Source organism: Saimiri boliviensis, chromosome 1 (genome assembly GCF_048565385.1).
Source record: "Saimiri boliviensis isolate mSaiBol1 chromosome 1, mSaiBol1.pri, whole genome shotgun sequence".
In the NCBI taxonomy this organism is placed as follows: Eukaryota; Metazoa; Chordata; class Mammalia; order Primates; family Cebidae; genus Saimiri; species Saimiri boliviensis.
Genome location: NC_133449.1, coordinates 125,089,738 through 125,110,578, shown reverse-complemented (window position 1 = coordinate 125,110,578; position 20,841 = coordinate 125,089,738). Strand labels below are relative to the sequence as shown.

The 20,841-nt window shown below is 39.1% G+C and overlaps 1 protein-coding gene and 1 non-coding gene across 2 annotated transcripts in view; both read right to left on the bottom strand.

Annotated features, from left to right (window-relative positions):
• Window positions 1-20,841, bottom strand: part of ITFG1 (integrin alpha FG-GAP repeat containing 1) — a 277,356-nt gene that overhangs the window by 22,648 nt on the left and 233,867 nt on the right. The window lies entirely within an intron of this gene.
• On the bottom strand, window positions 5,335-5,498 carry LOC120362316 (U1 spliceosomal RNA). The gene has a single exon (XR_005578262.1). It is a non-coding gene; the product is annotated as a U1 spliceosomal RNA (small nuclear RNA).

The following is a 20,841-nucleotide window of genomic DNA, read 5'->3' as shown; positions in this document are numbered from 1 at the left end:
CATTTAAGATACTTGTTAAATCATACAGCTTATCCTCTTATTTTTCTGTTTTAAAATTTATTGATTTTAATTAAATGGATGGTTACCTACACAGAAAAAAAGAACAAAGCAGCTGGTCTCTGCCTGATGGTAAAATCTTCTCCTGGCTTATACAGCTAAGGCACACCATTTTACTTGGACTTTGGAAAAATTCAGTTTTCAATGTGAGTGGATTTTGTGATAAAATTACAAATGCAAGACCTGTATTACTTTAGTGTCACTATATAAATGCTCCTGGTTTTTAAACAGTCCTAATTAGTGCTCAGCGTAAGGACAAGAAATAAGCTGTCTTCACCAAAAGCCATAAACCATTAGAGAAGTGGTTAATACCTTTTAAAAGTATGTGGTGGTACAGGTGCTCTAGAATGTGGCTCCAGAAAGAAAGATCTTAAATTATCCTAAGTGAATAGTATATGGGGAATTTGTGCGGCTGCATGCTCAAATGCTGAGTTCTTAGATTTTGGAGGTTAGGATCATCACTGTTGATGGAAAACTTCTTAAAACAACGGTTGTCCTCTTTTCCTGAAAGTTGAGTTATGATTGCGAATAAAGGAATCCACTGCCTGAGTGTTACTCCTTTAGCGTATTTTGAATTACATCTGAACTCAGTTTATAGATAGCTGACAGGATGAAGTGATGAAACATGCGGTAGACAGAAAGGAGTTTCATTAAAAGAGCTGCTTAGGTGCTTCCAGTCGAGGTAATTATTCATTTTCATGCTCTATTCCTGGGGAATACAGTATAGTGGCTGGCATACAGTAGGCATTTAGTAGATGTCTGCTGTACTAAACAGAAGGTTTAGGAGTAAATAACAAATTTGTACAGTTGCATAACTTTAGCTTTCCTTGAGGTCTTATAATATGCCATGTCAATGATTACTGTGGAAGACATCCATTTGGCTTTTGAATAATAACACGATATCGGCTTATATAATGGGGCTTGAACAAATGTGCAGGGAACACAGGAGACTTGTAAATACGGTATTATGAAAAACACATGGGATCTGAATGCCAAAGGTATGTACTTAATACTGCTTTGCTCTCTAGTAATCTCTTGACCCCCCTGAGCCTTAGTTTGTATATTCATTCATCTAAACATTGAGTGAATATACACTGTATGCATTTTACACAGATGAAAAGAGAGACAAACCTTGACCTGGAGATGCTTAAGGATACAAAAATGAAAATATAATGGAATGTTTTTTCATCTGTAGAATTAGAGTAACAGTACCAAACAATATCATCTACTGCATAGATTCGGTGAGACAATTACCACATACTAGTACTTAACTTCCAATGTATTATAAAAGTGCTTTGTAACTACAGAGCAGTACAGTGGTGCTATCTCAGCTAACTGCAACCTCTGCCTCCTTCAAGTGATGCTCCCGCCTGAGCCTACCAAGTAGCTGGGATTACAATTGTGTGCCACCACACCTGACTAATTTTTATATTTTTAGTAGAGACAGAGTTTTGCCATGTTGGCCAGGCTGGTCTCAAACTCCCAACCTCAGTGATCCACCTGCCCTGGCCTCCTAAAGTGCTGGGATTACAGGCATAAGCCACCACATCGGCCCCATAAGCAGTTTTTAATGAAAGTTCTTCTAATTTCTTTTTTGGAATAAATGAAGATGCTTGGAACCCTGGTTCAAGTTCTGTCAACCTACTTCCCAGTTATAAATTTAGAATGTGAGTAGTTTTTATGTCTCTTCTTTTGTGTTAAATTGGTATATAATTCACATATCACAAAACCCACAGCTTAAAGTGTACAATTCAGTGGTTTTTAGTACATTGACAAGGTTGTGCAACTGACACCAATTCCAGAATATTTTCATCACCACAAAAACAAACCTCACATCCAAGAGCAGTTACTTCCCATTTCTTCCTCCTTCAAGCCCCTGGTAACCACTACTGTCCTTTCTACCTCTATGAAGTTGCCTATTCTGGACCTTTCGTATCAATGGAGTTGGACAATATGTGGCCTTTGGTGTCTAGCTATATTCACTTAGAATAGTTTTGCATGGTTCATCACATTGTTGCACGTTTCATGTTTTTGTGACTGAATAATATTCCACTGTATCATCAGTTGGTGGACATTTGGTCTATTTTCACTTTTTGGGCTATTATGAATAATGCTGCTATGAACATTCACATAAAAGTTTTTATGTCAACATGTTTTCTGTTCTTGGGAATATACCTATGAGTGGAATTTATGAGTCATATCCTAACTTTGTGTTTAATTTTTTGAAGAACTGAGTAGTTTTTGTTAACTGCTTTTCTATCCTTAATTCAAAAAAGCCTCTAATGAAGGAATAGCAAAAAGCCATTGCAAATGCATTTAAAAAATAATGCAAAGGGAAACAATAAAAGAAATCCACACAGCTCCCATAAAAACACACCGCATTAGGTGTTATTGCTTGTGGAGTTCAATTTAATGGTAAGTGTTCCTTTTGAGTTGCATTAGGGTGGTAAACTTTTCTGAAGTTATGTGCAATTATGTTTCAGCTGTCATCCTCTGGATTAATATTAAAAAAATCCTTGGGTTCCAAAGTGAACAATGTTGTATAAACGAGCTAAATGGGAAAGCTTGACTTATGACTTAGTGCACTTAATTTTCCATGTTGGAGATCTTACCTCTCTGAGAGGGAAACCAGTGGTCATTTTGCTTATAAGGGGCCTTTTTTTTTCAGTAGGAAAAAAAAAAAGAGACAAGGGAGCAAACCTGCTTAGTTCTGGGACATGGATCAAAGATGCTTAACTACTTTAAAACCAAAGGTGAGAAAAGATGTTTTTAGTCCCAAATTGCAAGATAGGTTATTTTTGCTGAAATGTGATTTTAAAAGAAAAGTTCAATAGAGTAGGTAGGTATTATTAAATACATGTTACTCAACTTGGAGAGATCTGGAGGCAATTACTAGCTATCAATAGGCATAAACCGTAAAAATACTTTCTAATTATTTTCTTTAGCAGTCAATTCTTTCATGTGTACCTTCTTCCTGGAGGACATGATTAAAGTTGTGAGTGTCAGTATGCATATACTTTTAAACTCTTCAGTTGTCACCTTCTGCTTCTCTACATTTCTATCCCTTTCCTATCCACTCATGCCTGAACTGCCCAAACATACATTTTTTATCAGTGTCAGCACTTCCATCTTTGTAAATTCATTCGTATTTGGCTCATGAAGCAAAGCAGAATATTACTTTCTTCCTTGCAATTACTGTTGAATAACAAATAAACCTAAAATTTACTGGCTTACAACTAGAATCATTTTATTTCTTATGATTCAGTGGGTTAACTGGGTGGTTTCTGCTGTTTTGACTAGGTTATTCATGTGACTGCACTCAGCTGGTTGGTTACCTGGGGTTGGGTTTGGTGGGATGACTGCACTGGCCTGCCTCTTTATGGTCTTTCATCCTGGGAGACTAGCCTGGCTTTTTTTCACATGCTATCTCAGGGCCACACTCCTAGAGGGCAAGTCCTGCAGTGTAAGGGCTATCAGGATTCTACTTGGGTCATGTTCGCTGATGTCTTCTTGGCCAAAGTCATTGTGGGTTGAGGCTAAATGAATACTGAGGAGGCATGAATTATTGGGGGCCATTAGTGTAGCATTTCATGCCTGAATGTTTTTTAAGGTAAAACTGTATTTTTCTTTTTTTCTCTTCACTTTTCCATTTGGGGCATTTCAATCGACGCATCTTCAAGGTCACTAATTCTTTCCTTTGCTATGTCTAAGCCCATCAAAGGCATTCTTCATTCTTATTACAGCAAGCTACTTGTCCAACCGACTGCCCGCAGGCCACAGGTGGTCCAGGGTGGCTTTGAATGTGGCTCAACACAAATTCATAAACTTTATTAAAACATCATGAAGTTTTTTTGTTATTAAAAAATTTTTTTTTAGCTCATTAGTTATCATTAGTGTTAGTGTATTTTATGTGTGTCCCAAGACAATTCTTCTTCCAATTTGGTTCAGGGAAGCCAAAGATTGTTTTTGATTTCTAGTATTTTTTCCATTAGAGCTCTTAGCATATTAATCACTTATTTAATTAAACAATTAATTAATTTAGAGACAGAATCTCACTCTTTCACCCAGGCTGGAGTACAGTGGCACTATCTTAGCTCACTGTAACCTCCAACTCCTGGGTTCAAGCAATTCTCCTGTCTCAGCCTCCCAAGTAGCTGGGATTATAGGCATACACCACTATATCCAGCTGATTTTTTTGTTTTTAGTAGAAACAGGGTTTTGTCATGTTGGCCAGGCTGGTCTCAAACTTCTGACCTCAGGTGATCTGTCCACCCTGGCCTCCCAAAGTGCTGGGATTACAGGCATGAGCCACCGCACCTGACCTTTATTTATTTATTTAAGACAGGGTCTTGGTCTGTCCCTAGGCTGGATGGAGTGCACTGGTGCAATCTTGACTCACTACAGCCTTGACATCCTGGGCTTAAGGACCACCTCAGACACCCATGCAGCTGAGACTACAGGCAAGCTCCATCATGCCTGGCTAATTTTTGTATTTCTGTAGAGATTGGGTTGTGTCATGTTGCCCAGCCCAGTCTTGAACCCCTGGGCTCAAGCAATCCACCTGCCTTGGCCTCCCAAAGTGCTGGATTACAGGTGTAACCCACTACACTTGGCCCACAGTTATTTTAAATTCCCTGTCTCTATAATTTGACAGTCTTTGCCATAACTGAGTCTGGTTCTTCTACTTGCTTTATGCATTAAGAGTGTGTGGGTTTTGTTTGTTTTGCCTTTTAGTGTGCCGTGTAATTTGTTGTTGAAAGCTGTACATGATGTAATGTATAAAAGGAACAAGGTAAGTAGGCATTTAGTGTGAGGTTTTTTTGTTTATCTAGCTATGAGTTAGGTTGCATCGACTGGTAGTTGCAGCTGTAGATGTCAGATGTGAAAACATCATCTAATGCTTATTTGTGTTTCCTCTGTAGTATTTGGGTTTCCCTAGAGACTCCTTTTGAAATAGGGCCTGAGCTTTGCTCAACTATAATCCCTATTACTATATAGTAGACTGATTAATGTGGTGGCAAGGTGATGGGGGAGAGTAAGTGTTCTGTGGTCCTTAACCCCCCAACTCCCTCCTAGCCCCCTTAGGTGAGACAGGCTAGAGGGGGCTGGAGTTGGGTATTTCACTTCTCTCATGATAGACTCTGGCAAAACCTAGCTCGGTTAGATGTTGGTAAAATAGTTTCCCTTGAAGACAGGTCTTTGTTAAGGAGAGCAGTAGCTCTGGAAGTCTGTTTGTTTTTTTTACTTAAATTTTTTTTTTTTTTTTTAATTTAGAGACCGGGGAGTACACGAACGCATTCCCCTACTACCACAAATTATGCAGTCGAGTTTCCCACTTTTGGGGAAATCGCGGGGGTCAGCACATCTGGAGTGCAGTGGGTAAGCCTCGCCCTGGGAAAACCACCTTCCTGATCATGGTATCTCCCCTGCCGGGTAAGTATATGTTTGTTTTTTAAAAAAAAGTTGACTCTCGGCTGGGCACGGTGGCTCAAGCTTGTAATCCCAGCACTTTGGGAGGCCGAGGCGGGTGGATCACGAGGTCGAGAGATCAAGACCATCCTGGTCAACATGGTGAAAACCCGTCTCTACTAAAAATACAAAAAAAAAAATTAGCTGGGCATGGTGGCGCGTGCCTGTAATCCCAGCTACTCAGGAGGCTGAGGCAGGAGAATTGCCTGAACCCAGGAGGCGGAGGTTGCGGTGAGCCAAGATCGAGCCATTGCACTCCAGCCTGGGTAACAAAAGCGAAACTCCGTCTCAAAAAAAAAAAAAAAAAGTTGACTCTCTTCCCTCTACACACACAGAAACACAAGGGCATTTTTCCCTCAGCTCTTAACCCTGAGAACTTGATAGGGTTCTTAGAGGTAAAACTCAGAAAAAGTATGTGATACTCTAAGGATGGGCCTACAGGAGTTTTTAATGTTTTAAACTAGTCTTAATCTCAGTCTCTAGCAATTAGTCAATCACCCTTGAAATGTTCCTACCAGTTACTGGCTCTAGCTGTGGCGTCTGCTCTTAGTAATCTGTGATTCTCTGTATTTGTCTGTTCTAATTTTGGGGGCAGTGGTCTGTCCTGTGTCTTCATTCTTTGATGGATGTAAGAAGAGTTGTTGATTTTCAGTTTGTTCTTTTTTTTTTTTTTTTTGGTGAGGATGAGCGTACAACTGCCAACCTCTTTACATGTTGGATAGGAAACCATAAGATCTCAAAATATTTTTTAAAATTTTATTAATTTTTTTTTCAGATCTGGGCCTGTGGAGAAGTTGAAAGATTTTTCACTCATCATTCATTCTTTCGTTCTTTCTTATCTATCCTTTACATTTAAGTATATTTTTAAAAATGGGCAACTAGGCCTATTTTATTTTATTAAAAAATTTTCTTTTCTTTTTTTCAACAAAACCCACATTCAAAAGGCCTATTATAGATTTTTTTTTTTTGACATCTTTAAAATGTAAAAGATAGCACTTTGGGAAGCCAAAGCTATATTTTGAGCCCAAGAGTTCAAGGCCAGCCTGGGCAACATGGTGAAACCTCACCTCTACAAAAAATTAAAAATAAGGCGGTGTGTTGTTGCATACCTGTAGTCCCAGCAAACCTCTAGAAAAAATAAAAAATAAGTTAGTGTGTTGTTGTACATCTGTAGTCCCAGCTACTAGGGAGACTGTGGTGGGGGAATCTCTTAGAGCCCAAGAGGTTGAGGCTACAGTGAGTTATAATCACACCACTGCACTCTAGCCTGGGTGACAGAGTGAGATTTTGTCTCAAATAAATAAATACAAATACAGTAAAATCTTGAAATAAAGGAGGATTAAATCTTCTCAATTACTACTTTTAGTGAATATGCATAATTAAGTCAAATGTATTACTATAATGGTTAGTAAACTGTTCACTAAATTGTAATTAAAAATAATAAATGGGCCAGTTGCGGTGGCTCATGCCTTTAATCCCAGCACTTTGGGAGCCCAAGGTGGATGGATCACAAGGTCAGGAGATTGAGACCATCCTGGCCAACATGGTGAAACCCCGTCTCTATTAAAAATATAAAAATTAGTCGGGCGTGGTGGTGGGCGCTTGTAATCCCAGCTATGGGAGGCTGAACCCAGGAGGCAGAGGCTGCAGTGAGCTGAGACTGCGCCACTACACTCCAGCCTGGGTGACAGAGTGAGACTCTGTAAATAAATAAATAAATAAATAAATAAATAAATAAATAAATAAAGTTTTGTGTAAAGAACAATTAAAAAATGAAATTCCAGACTATTTACCAAGTTACTTAGAAATACCAAGCAACTAAGTGAAACCTGGAACCTCTATCTAGAATGTGAGTTTTTCCTCAATGAAGTTAAGAAATAAAGATAACACATTTAAAGATGTTGTAGCTTTTGTAACCACTACAGAGCTAAGAAACAGAACAAGATTTTTCTTTTTTGATTGTTAAATTTTTTTGTGCGAGTCCGTTACATTTCCCATTATATTGACTTTGCTAATGCTACATCTGCATTTCTTCTTACTCACTTTTTCTGGTTCATGCATACCAATCCTTCAAACGAAGACTTCCTTCACCAAGTGTTACCTTATCTATTCAGTCAATAATGGTCTTTCTTTGAACTCTGTTGCACTCATTGCTTTGTAATGACTATTTATGAGGGTATTTCGAAATGTATATGTCTAGTTCCTAATACACAAAATTGTTGATGATGGTAACCTCATTTAAGTATATTTTTGTATTCTCAGCACCTGGCAAAGTATCATGCACAGTTATCCAGTAAATAAGGTCAGATCTCTAGGGTATCAGATTTCAAGGAAGTCTTGCAGAATATGGAATCCTAGTTCTTTCATAAGACTCCATTTGGACGCCTAAGTTTATAGAAGAAAGGGCTAGTGAATAGTAAAGTTAGTCTTATCTTTTAAACCCTCGTCTGATAAATCTTTCATTAGTGGCACATCTTGTTGTTTAGTTTTTTTCCTTATTTCTCTCTGAAAATAAATTATAGACTCTTTAGGACAATGAATATATTTCATATTTCTCTTCAATGTGCCTGGGATTATAGTTTATATTTGGCAGATACTCAATAAATATTTTTCTACTTTATATATATACATATGTATTTTAAATATCAAGTTCTGGGGTACATGTGCAGAACGTACAGGTTCGTTACATAGGTATACCTGTGCCATGGTGGTTGCTACACCTATCAACCCATCAACTATGTTTCAAGACCCTCATACATTAGGTATTTGTTCTAATGTTCTCCCTCCCTTTGTCCCTCCATCCCCTCAATAAATATTTTTTAAATAATAAAAAATCTTCATAGAGTAACCCATTGTGGAGTTGACTGTATATGTGCACCATCCCCCACACCCCCACAACTAACACACACTTTACAAATGATTCCGATGCTCTTGAACTTTTCACTTGTCCATTTTCTATGACTCTCTTAATTTCTATTTATTCTCTTGGTTTCATCTTTTCTCACTTGCTCATACTTATTTTATAGATTTGTCCTCATAAGTTTCTTTCCATTTTATTTTTACTACCTGTTACCCTTATTTAATCTCATCTCTTCTTTAGTTCTTTATAAATGTGTGGTTGTGTTTGTATGTTGGGGGGGGGTGCAACAAAAACCACTCAATTTTGATGACATAGGTTATTAAAGTTTTATAGCCCATTACTGTTTCATTGGAAGAGTCATCACACAAAACTGATAGAAAGGAGACTCTTGAGTGTCATTTCCAGGAAAGGACCAGTTTGAGTAAATAACAGAGTACTCCCAATTTTCCCTTCCCATCTCTTATGGCATTCCTGTCTTTCATGTCATTTATCCACATGCTACAACCACCTAGTGCACTGCTACTATTATTGCTTTAAACAAAATTATTTTTTAGAGCAATTAAGAATAAGAAAAATAGAAAAGGAGATGTAAGATGGCCGATTAGACACAACTCCAGTGCACAACACCCAGCGAGAGAGACACAGAAATCCAGAGATCTCCTATCTCTAATGGAGGTACCAGGTGCGTTTTTTAACGGGTCTGGTCTGACGGTTAGCAAAGCCCACTCAGGGCAGACTGAGGCGTGGAGGGGTGCTGCTTCACCTAGAAAGTGCATCTGACCGGTAAGTCAGAGGTTCCCCTCTGACACTCCGGCACAGATACAGCGCTTCCCCCAAATCCTCAGCAATACACAAAACAGGGGATCTTTGCCCGTCAAGCGCCAGGAATTACAAGTGCAGAGTTGAATAAAAGCCTGCAGATTGAGCTACTGCCCCCTCCCTCCACCCTGCAGAGAGCTGGTGCTGTAAGCAGGAGCAGCTGGGCGGGATCCTACCACACGACCAAAGAGAGAGGAAGCTGACAGGGGGAGATGGCCGGGTGTGGCTTGGTGGGTCCCTACCCTCCCCCACAAACCCAGAGGGCTGAAGCTCTGACTCTAGTGGGTTGTGCAGCCAGTGCCACAGTCTGAGATGAACCCTGAATGATCCAGCACAGTGAACGAAGGGCACAACCCACCACTAGAGGGGTGGGACTGGGCTACATGTTTTAACAAAAAACACAGGAAGCCTACGTAGCAACGGGACAACATTCTTGACCAACCAGCAGTACCTACAGGTCAGGGGAAGAGGTGGGCCTAATCTCCCAGTATAAACAAAAAAGACACAAGAAGCTTCCCTAGTAACCTGAAGGAGTCCCTAGAAACCCAGTAGCGCCTCCACAGGCAGACAAGCGACTTCATCAAGCAGCTCCCTGACAACATAGCCAGGTAAATCCACAAAGATGGGAAAAAACCAGCGCAAAAAAAGATGAAACCATCAAAGACGAGAACACCTCTTCTTCAAGGAATCACAACTCCTCAATAACACAGGATCACAACTTGACTGAGGAGTGCGACGAATTGACAGAAACAGGCTTCAGAAAGTGGATAATAACAAACTTTTCTGAGCTAAAGGAACAGGTTCCAACTCAATGCAAAGAAACCAAAAACCTTGAAAAAAAATTAGATGAAATGCTAACTGGAATAACAAGCTTAGAGAAGAACATAAACGACTTGATGGAGTTGAAAAACATAGCACGAGAACTATGTGAAGCAAACACAAGTTTTAATAGCCGAATCGATCAAGCAGAAGAAAGGATATCAGAGATTGAAGATCAACTCAATGAAATAAAAAGAGAAGGCAAGACAAGAGAAAAAAGAGTGAAAAGAAATGAACAAAGCCTCCAAGAAATAATGGGATTATGTTAAAAGACCTAATCTATACTTGATTGGTGTACCTGAATATGATGGGGAGAATGAATCCAAGCTGGAAAACACGCTCCAGGATATTATCCAGGAGAACTTCCCAGGCTTAGCAAGGCAGCCCAAATTTCAAATTCAAGAAATACAGAGAACTCCACAAAGATACTCAAGAAGAGCAACCCCAAGGCACATAATCATCAGATTCATCAGGAAAAAATGCTAAGGGCAGCCAGAGAGAAAGCTCAGGTCACCCACAGATGGAAGCCAATCAGACTCACAGCAGATCTTTCGGCAGAAACCCTACAAGTCCCAAGAAAGTAGGGGCCAATATTCAACATCCTTAAAGAAAAGACCTTTCAACCCAGAATCTCATATTCAGCCATATTACGCTTCGTAAGTGAAGGACAAATAAAATCCTTTGCAGACAAGCAATTATTGAGAGATTTTGTCATCACTAGACCTGCCCTACCAGAGCTCCTAAAAGAAACACTAAGCACAGAAAGAAACACTAAGAAACAAGTACCAGACACTGCAAAAGCAAACCAGTTGGCAAAGACCAAAAATGCAATGAAAAAATGAGTCAACTAATGGGAAAGAAAACCAGCTAGTAACAAAATGGCAGGATCAAATTCACACATAACAATATTAACATTGAATGTAAATAGCCTAAACACCCCAATCAAAAGACGAAGACTGGCAAACTGGATAAAAAGTCAGAACCCATCAGTGTGCTGTATTTAGGAAACCCATTTCACATACAAAGACACACATAGACTCAAAATAAAGGGATAGAAGAATATTTACCAAGCAAATGGAGAACAACAAAAAAGCAGGGTTTACAATCCTAGTCTCTGATAAAATGGACTTCAAACCAACAAAGATCAAGAGACAAAGAAGGACACTACATAATGGTAAAAGGATCAATCCAACAGGAAGAGCTAACTATCCTACATATATACTCCCCCAATACAGGAACACCCAGATACATAAAGCAAGTTCTTAATGACCTAAAATAAAATTTAGACTCCCACACCATAATAGTGGGAGACTTCCGCACTCCACTGTCAATATTAGACAGGATCAACGAGACAGAAAATTAACAAGGATATCCAGGACTTGAATGCAGAGCTGGACCTAGCGGACCTAATAGACATATACAGAATGCTCCACCGCAAATCCACAGAATATACATTTTTCTCAGCACCACATTGCACTTACTCTAAAATTGACCACATCATTGGAAGCAAATCACTCCTCAGCAAATGCAAAAGAACAGAAATCATAACAAACAGTCTATCAGACCACAGTGCAATCAGACTAGAACTCAGAATCAAGAAACACACTCAAACCCACATAACCACTTGGAAACTGAACAACTTAACTTGTTTCTGAGTGTTGACTGGATATACAATGAAATGAAGGCAGAAATAAAGATGTTCTTCGAAACCAACCAGAATGAAGACACAACTTACTAGAATCTCTGGGACACCTTTAAAGCAGTGTTGAGAGGGAAATTTATAGCAATAAATGCCCACCAGAGAAGATAAGAAAGATCTAAAATCGACACCCTACTGTCAAAATTGAAAGAGCTAGAGGAGCAAGATCAAAAAAACTCAAAAGCTAGCAGAAGACAATAAATAACCAAGATCAGAGCCGAACTGAAGGAGACAGAGACACAAAAAACCCTTTAAAAAAATCAATAAATCCAGGAGCTGGTTTTTTGAAAAGATCAACAAAATAGACAGATTGCTAGCCAGATTAATAAAAAAGAAAAGGGAAAAGAATCACATAGATGCAATAAAAAACAATAAAGGGGATACCACCACTGATCCCACAGAAATACAAACTACTAACAGAGATTACTACAAACAGTTCTACTCACATATACCAGTAAACCAGGAAGAAATGGATGAATTCCTAGACACTTGTATTCTACCAAGACTAAACCAGGAGGAAGCTGAAACCCTGAATAGACAAATAACAAGGGCTGAAGTAGAGGTAACAATCAATAGCCTACCAACCAAACAAAGTCCAGGTCCAGATGGGTTCACAGCCAAATTCTACCAGATGTACAAAGAGGAGCTGGTTCCATTATTTCTGAAACTGTATCAAACAACACAGAAGGAGGGAATTCTCCCTAACTCATTTTATGAAACCAACATCGTCCTGATACCAAAACCAGGCAGAGACTCAACTAAAAAAGAAAACTTCAGGCCAATATCCATGATGAACATTGAGCAAAAATCTTCAATAAAATACTGGCAAACAGACTGCAACAGCCTATCAAGAAGCTTTTCCATCACGACCAAGTAGGCTTCATCCCGGGGATGCAAGGCTAGTTCAACATATGCAAATCCACAAATGTAATCCATCACATAAACGGAACCAAAGACAAAAACCACATGATTATCTCATTAGATGCACAGAAGGTCTTTGACAAAATTCAACAGCCCTTCATGCTAAAAACTCTCAATAAACTAGGTATTGACGGAATGTATCATAAAATGATAAAAGCTATATATGACAAACCTACAGCCAGTATCGTACTGAACGGGCAAAAGCTGGAAGAATTCCTTTTGAAATTAGGCACTAGACAAGGATGCCCTCTCTCACCACTCTTATTCAACATGGTATTGGAAGTTCTAGCCAGAGCAATCAAGCAAGAAAAAGAAATAAAGGATATTCAATTAGGAAAGGAGGAAGCCAAAGTGTCTCTATTTGCAGATGATATGGCTGTGTATCCAGAAGACCCCAACATCTCAGCCCAAAATCTTCTCAAACTGATAAGCAACTTCAGCAAAGTTTCAGGATACAAAATCAATGTGCAGAAATCACAAGCATTCCTATATACCAATAATAGACAAACAGCCAAATCAAGAATGAACTCCCATTCATAATTACTACAAAGAGAATAAAATACCTAGGAATACAACTAATAAAGGATGTCAAGGACCTCCTCAAGGAGAACTACAAACCACTGTTCAATGAAATAAGAGAGAACACAAACAGATGGAGAAACATTCCATGCTCATGGTTAGGAAGAATCAATATCGTGAAAATGGCCATACTGCCCAAAGTAATCTATAGATTCAACGCTATCCCCATCAAGCTACCAATGACCTTCTTCACAGAACTGGAAAAAACCACTTTAAACTTCATATGGAATGACAAAAGACCCTGCATAGCCAAAACAATCCTAAGCAAAAGAACAAAGCCAGAGGTATCACACTGCCGGACTTCAAACTATACTACAAGGCTACAGTAATCAAAACATGGTACTGGTACCAAAACAGAAACATAGACTAATGGAACAGAACAGAGACCCCAGAAGAAACACCACACATCTACAACCATCTGATCTTTGACAAACCCAGCAAAAACAAGCAATGGGGAAAGGACTTCATGTTTAATAAATGGTGTTGGGAAAACTGGCTAGCAGTGTGCAGAAAGCAGAAACTAGACCCCTACCTGTCACCTTACACTAAAATTAAGTCTAGATGGATAGAAGATTTAAACATAAAAACTAACACCATAAAAACACTAAAAGAAAATGTAGGCAAAACCATCCAGGACATAGGCAAAGGCAAGGACTTCATGACCAAAATACCAATAGCAATGGCAATAAAAGCCAGGATAGACAAATGGGATCTAATTAAACTCTAGAGCTTCTGTATAGCAGAAGAAGCCATCATTAGAGCTAACTGGCAACCAACAGAATGCGAAAAAAATTTTTGCAATCTACCCATCTGACAAAGGGCTAATATCCAGAATCTACAAGGAACTAAAACAGATACACACACACACAAAAACAAACACATTCAAAAGTGGGTGAAGGATATGAACAGGCACTTTTCAAAAGAAGACATATATGAGGCCAACAAACATGAAAAAATGCTCATCATCACTGGTCATTAGAGAAATGCAAATCAAAACCACACTGACATATCATCTCATGCCAGTTAGAATGGCGATCATTAAAAAATCTGGAGACAACAGATGCTGGAGAGGTTGTGGAGAAATAGGAACACTCTTACACTGTTAGTGGGAATGTAAATTAGTTCAACCATTGTGGAAGACAGTGTGGCGATTCCTCAAGGATCTAGAAATAGAAATTCCATTTGACCCAGCAATCTCATTACTGGGTGTATACCCAAAGAACTATAAATTGTTCTACTATAAAGACACATGCACACATATGTTCATTGCAGCCCTGTGTACAATAGCAAAGACCTGGAACCAACCCAAATGCCCATCAATGATAGACTGGACAAAGAATATGTGGTACATACACACCATGGAACACTATGCAGCCATAAAAAACGATGAGTTCGTGTCCTTTGTAGGGACTTGGATGAATCTGGAAACCATCATTCTCATCAAACTGACACAAGAACAGAAAGTCAAACACCGTATGTTCTCACTCATAGGTGGGTGTTGAACAATGAGAAAACATGGACTCAGGGAAAGGAATATCACACACTGGAGGCAGTTGGGGGGTGGCTAGGGGAGAGACAGTGGGGGGTGGGAAAGGAGGGGAGGGTGGGGGGGGATAACATAGGGAGAAATGCCAGATATAGTATGCACCTGAAGTAAAATACATAAATTAAATAATATATATAAATTTAAAAAAAGAAAAAAATAGACAAAAGAGCTGAATAGATAGAGGCCGGGAAGGGTAGTTGTGAGGGGTGTTGGGGGAGAGGTGGGATGGTTAATGGGCACAAAATAATAGGCAGAATGAATAAGGTCTAGTATTTGATAGCACAACAGGGTGACTACAGTCAACAATAACTTATTACACTTTATAGTAACTAAAAGAGTATAACGGACATGTTTGTAACACAAACAAATGGTAAATGCTTGAGGTAATGGATACCTCATTTACTCTGATGTAATTATTAGGTATTGTATGCCTGTACTGAAATATCTCATGTACTCCATAGATATATACATCTACTATGTACCCATAAAAATTAAAAATTGAAAAAGTAAAAAAAAAAATAAGAAGAAAAATAAAAGACCTTATTTTACATCCATGTATTCCTTCACTGATGCTCTTCCTTATGTAGATATGTTTCTGACTTACCATATTACTTCTCCTTGAATAACTTATTTTAATATTTCTTGAGTGGTGATTAATTCGCTCAGTTTTTGTTTGTCTGGTAGCCTTTATTTTTCCCTCACTTTCTTTTTTTTTGGTTTTTATTTCTTCTAAAAAAAAAATCCAAAATGGGATACATGTGCAGAACCTGCAGGTTTGCTATATAGGCATACATGTGCCATGGTGGTTTGTTGCACCTACTGACTCTGACCTGTCCTCTAAGTTCCCTCTCCTGACCCTCCACCTCCCAATAGGCCCTGGTGTGTGCTGTTCCCCTCTCTGTGTCCATGTGTTCTCAATGTTCAACTCCCACTTATGAGTGTATTTCTCCCACACTTTAAAAAGATAATTTTGCTGGATACAGAATTCTAGGTTGGTGGTTTTTTCCTTTGGTGTTACAACACTTTAAATATTTCACCGCATTTTCCTTTTACCTGCATGCTTTCTCCAAGAAGGTGGCTGTAATTCTAACCTTGTTCTGCTATAGCATTTTTTTTCTTCTGGCTTAAGATTTTTCTTTGTCTTTGCTTTTCAGCAGTTTGACAATGATGTGCATAAATGTATATTTTTTTGGGTATTTATCCTGCATGGTGTGGTCTGAGCTTCCCAAACCTGTGGTTTGGTGTGTATCATTACTTTTAGAAAATTCTTGGCTATTAATTACTTCACCTATTTCTTTTGCTCTGTTCTCTCTTCTCCTTCTGATATTCTAATTTTCCTTATTGTCTGCTCTTGCAGTTTGTTCACTTATAATGCTCTGCTATTATATTGAGCCCTGGTGGTGTGGTGGTAAAGTGCTGGGGAGGGAGGAAACATTATAAAAGTTTATGATTTTAGAATAATCAGTCTTGAAAACCAAAAATAAAATCCCAAGCCCCCTAACCGACTGAACTGAGCTCCCCTGGGCCACAAGAAACCTGAAAACTGAATTTCCATTCAAGATGGGAAGGGAGGTTGCAAATGCTTTGCTGTACTCCCTCCCTTTTGGAATTTAGGCACAACTGATGAGCATTAACATTAAAATACAGATCCTGGCCAGGGCCACAATGGCTCATGGCTGTAATCCCAGCACTTTGGGAGGCCAAGGCGGGTAGATCACTTGAGGTCAGGAGTTCAAGAGCAGCCTGGCCAACATGGCAAAACCAAGTCTCTACAAAAGATACAAAAATTAGCCAGGTGTGGTGGTGCACACCTATAATCCCAGTTACTTGGGAAGCTGAGGCAGGAGAATCGCTTTCACCCAGGAGGCGGAGGTTGCAGTTAGCCAAGATTGTGCCACTGCACGCCAGCTGAGATGATAGAGCAAGACACCGTCTCAACAAAACAAAACAACAACAAACTAGAGATCCTAAGGCTGACAAAACATTCTCTCTGGCAAAAAGGTACTAGATTCCAGCCTGACTCTGGTATAGCATCACATGACAGATAGCAGACCCTGAAGGAAAGAAAAGTACTTAACTCCAAAATACTAATATATTTCTTTAACATATTTTGAAATGGCCATGCAATGCTGTCTTTTGTGGAGGAAATGTTACATCTGTAGATAATTTCCATTTATGCAGCCAGGTTTTTCTCAGATCTAGAAGAGATTAAGAGTCTGACTTTTTTTTTAATGTGTTTCATTTTATTGCTAGGTAGTTCGGGTAGTTGGGATAGATCACAGTGCATTCTGCCGACAGGTGAGACTGTAGTTCTGACCTGCGGGCCTCCGTGAATATGAGGAAGGGCACCTGGGCACCGGAAGAGCATTTGCCTCCACAATGTAAGCGTGTTATATCTACAACTGAACAGGAACACTAAGAGCCCCAAAGGCCCTGTTTTCATCTCAAAGAACAGAGTCTAACTGTGTACAGTTTCTACCTGGCTCTGTGAGATGAGAACACATTCCCCGCTAGCACAGAAATCCTACAAACTCTTGTGGGGGCTGCAGTTAGAAGTATAGGCTGTGTGAAGGGTGATTCTTGGGGCTACGAAAAAACACAAGGTTTTCACAAGAGCGTGAGAACCCAAGAGACTGGAGACCATAAACCAATCACTGCAAAAATCAACTCCACGTAGAAAGGGAAAGAAGAGCTCTGCAGCCACTTAGCTTGTGTTAAATAAATTCACAACGGCAGTAGCAACAAGAATGGTAACATGTTACTTTCTACCTCTGATACTTCCAGCAATAAGAAGACTTTACATGTCATCCAAGCTACCAACCCATAGTAATTGAGAGAATTCTTTTGTGTTCCATCTGTTTTTTACACTACAAGAATTCAGGGGAAAGCATGCATCTTTTAAGGTCTGAAAATAGTTATTTACCTTCTAGTCTCTAGGAAGCCTTTTACCTAGAGGTTTATCTACATAACAAGAACCTTGGCTCGCACAACCCCACTTCTTTTAAGCATTTCTTTCTACTGACTTAAAGTTTTTAGCTTAACTCTTTCAACTAACTGCCAATCACAGAATCTTTGAATCCACCTATGACCTGTAAGCCCCCACCCTTGGAGAAGTCTTGCCTTTCCAGGCCAAATCAATGTATACCTTACATGTATCTCTTTATGTATTTACCTATAACTTCTGTCTCCCTAAAATATGTAAAACCTAACTGTTAATCTGACCACCTTGGTCACACTTTCTCAGGACCCCCTGAGAATGTTCCCTGGGCCACGGTCATTCATATTGGCTCACAATAAACCTCTTTAAATAGTAGACAGAGTTCAGCTTTTTCATGAACTGTCTTTTAGTAGCTCTATGTCCCTGGTCTGTGAGTTGCACAACATCCACTTGGTTGAGACAGGAAGGCTGTGGGCTTGGACCAGGCAAATGCCATGGCCTGAGTAGAGTCTGTTCCCTGGAGATGGAGAAAGCCTTGGTCAAATTTCAAAATGGTTACTTCTTCTCACCCCTGCCAGAAATGTGAGGGGATCTTTTGTTTTTTCATCATGAGAACTACATGACAAAATAATTTTCTCTGACTTTACCTCAGCATGTTTGCCCCATTAATTTCGTATTTCAAATTAGGGAAAGCTGAGATATGATAAGCTCTGTAGTATAATTTCTTTTTATAGGGCTCAGTGATTACATTTTGGTGGGCAGTAGAATCCGACTGTTACTGCAGATTGAACTTTAAAGCTCAAATATTAGTTCCCAGCTTTACCAGTATATTAGAATGCCACGTCAAATTAACATCACACACGGTATAACAACATTTCAGTCAGCAATGGACCACAAAAAAGACGGTGGTCCCATAAGATTACAAAGGAACTGAAACATTCCTATGACTTAGTGCCATCTTAGCTGTCGTGATGTCATAGTGTAAGGCATTACTCACACGTTTGTGGTGATGCAGGGGTAAACAAAACTACTGTATTGCCAGTGTATACAAGTGCAGTACATACAATTATGTACAGTACATAATACCTGATTATGATAAATGATTACATTACTGATTTATGTATTTAGTTTACTTTTTATCATTCTTTTAGGGTACCTTTCATTTACTTATAAAAAGTTTACTGTAAAACAGCCTTAGGCAGGCTGTTCAGTAAGTACTCCAGAAGAAGGTGTTGTCATCAAAGGAGATGGACAGCTCCATGGGTGTTATTGCCCCTGAAGACCTTCCATTGGGACAAGATGTGGAGGTGGAAGACAGTGATGTTGATGATCCTGACCTAGTGTAGGGCTAAGCTAATGTGGGTGTTGGTGGCTTAGTTTTTTACAAAATGTTTAAAAAGTAAAAATAATTTAAAAATATTTTTGTATAACTGTACAATGTCTTTGTGTTTTAGTGTTATTACAAAAGGGTCAAAAAACTAAAAAAAAAAAAAAAAAAAAAAAAAGAAAAAAAAAAAAAAAGAAAAGCTCCAGCATTTTGGGAGGCTGAGAGAAGTGGATCACTTGAGGCTAGGGGTTCAAGACCAGCCTAGGCAACATGGTGAAACCCCATCTCTACTAAAAATACAAAAATTAGCCGGGCATCATGGCCTGTAGTCCAAGTTACTTGGAGGCTGAGGCAGGAGAATCACTTGAACCCGGGTGGCAGAGGTTGCAGTGAGCTGAGATCACGCCACTGCACTCCAGCCTGGGCAACAAAGCGAGATTCCAACAAAAAACAAAACAAAACAAAACAAAACAAAACAAAACAAAAACTAATTTAGTATACGCTAAGCATGCCATGTTTATAAAATCTACAATAGTGCACAGTAATGCCCTAGGCCTTCACATTCACTCAAGACTTAGCCAGAGTAACTTCTAGTTGTACAAGTTACATTCATGGTAAGTGTGCTAACATCTAAAAATGTTTTATAACCTATTTTCACTGTACCTTTTCTATGTTTGGTTATCTTTACATACGCCAAACTTACCATTGTGTTATAACTGCCTACAGCATTCAGCACAGTAATATGCTGTACAGGTTTGTAGCCTAGGAGCAATAATAGGTTACAGTAGCAGTCTCCAACCTTTTTGGCACCAGTGACTGGTTTTGTTGAAGACAATTTTTTCACAGACTGGGGGTGGGAGATCGTTTTGGGTATTTATTGTGCACTTTATCTAATAATAATAATAATAATAATAATAAGTGTGTATTGTTATTACACTGTAATATATAATGAAGTAATTATACAACTCACCATAATGTAGAACTGTGGGAGCCCTGAGCTTGTTTTCCTGCAACTAGGTGGTCCCAACCAGGGGAGACAGTGACAGATCATCAGGCATTAGATTCTCATAAGGAGCGCACAACCTAAATCCCTGGCAGTGCTGTGCAGTTCACAACAGGGTTTGTACTCCTCTAAGAATCTAATGCCGCCACTCATCTGAGAGAAGGTGGAGCTCAGGCCATAATGTGAGTGATGGGGTGTGGCTGTATATACAGACGAAGCTTTGCTTTTTTGCCTGCAGCTAATCTGCTGTGTGGCCCCTTTCCTACCAGGCCAGGGACCAATACAGTCCAGGGGATTGGGGACCCCTGGGCTGTACCATCTTGCCTAGGTGTGAAGTAGGCTATACTCTCTAAGTTTGTGTCAGTATAATCTACGACGTTTGCAGATGAAACAGCCTAACAATGCATTTTGTAGTATTTATTCTCCCTGTTAAGCTATGTATGACTATACTTGAAATTTTCACATTTATGATAAAAAAAATTAAAATGGCATTTAAAATTCAGAGGGGCCACTGCTAATTATTCATTTGTACATTTCTACATAGTACGGTAAAATTTAGAAATAATTTGATGATTCTCTTTACCCCAGGAAAATGATATACCTTGAACAGATATTAACAAGAATGATGATGACAATGATTAGTAACAGCAGCAAAAGTTTATTTCCTACATTATATTTTTAGATGTCATTACACTTGATGAAAACTTTTAATGATGGGGATATAGAGAAGCTGAATGGCTTATTATAGGTCATCTAGGTCAGTGGCTTCTAAATACCTATTAAGCTTTAAACCTGAGAAAAAAG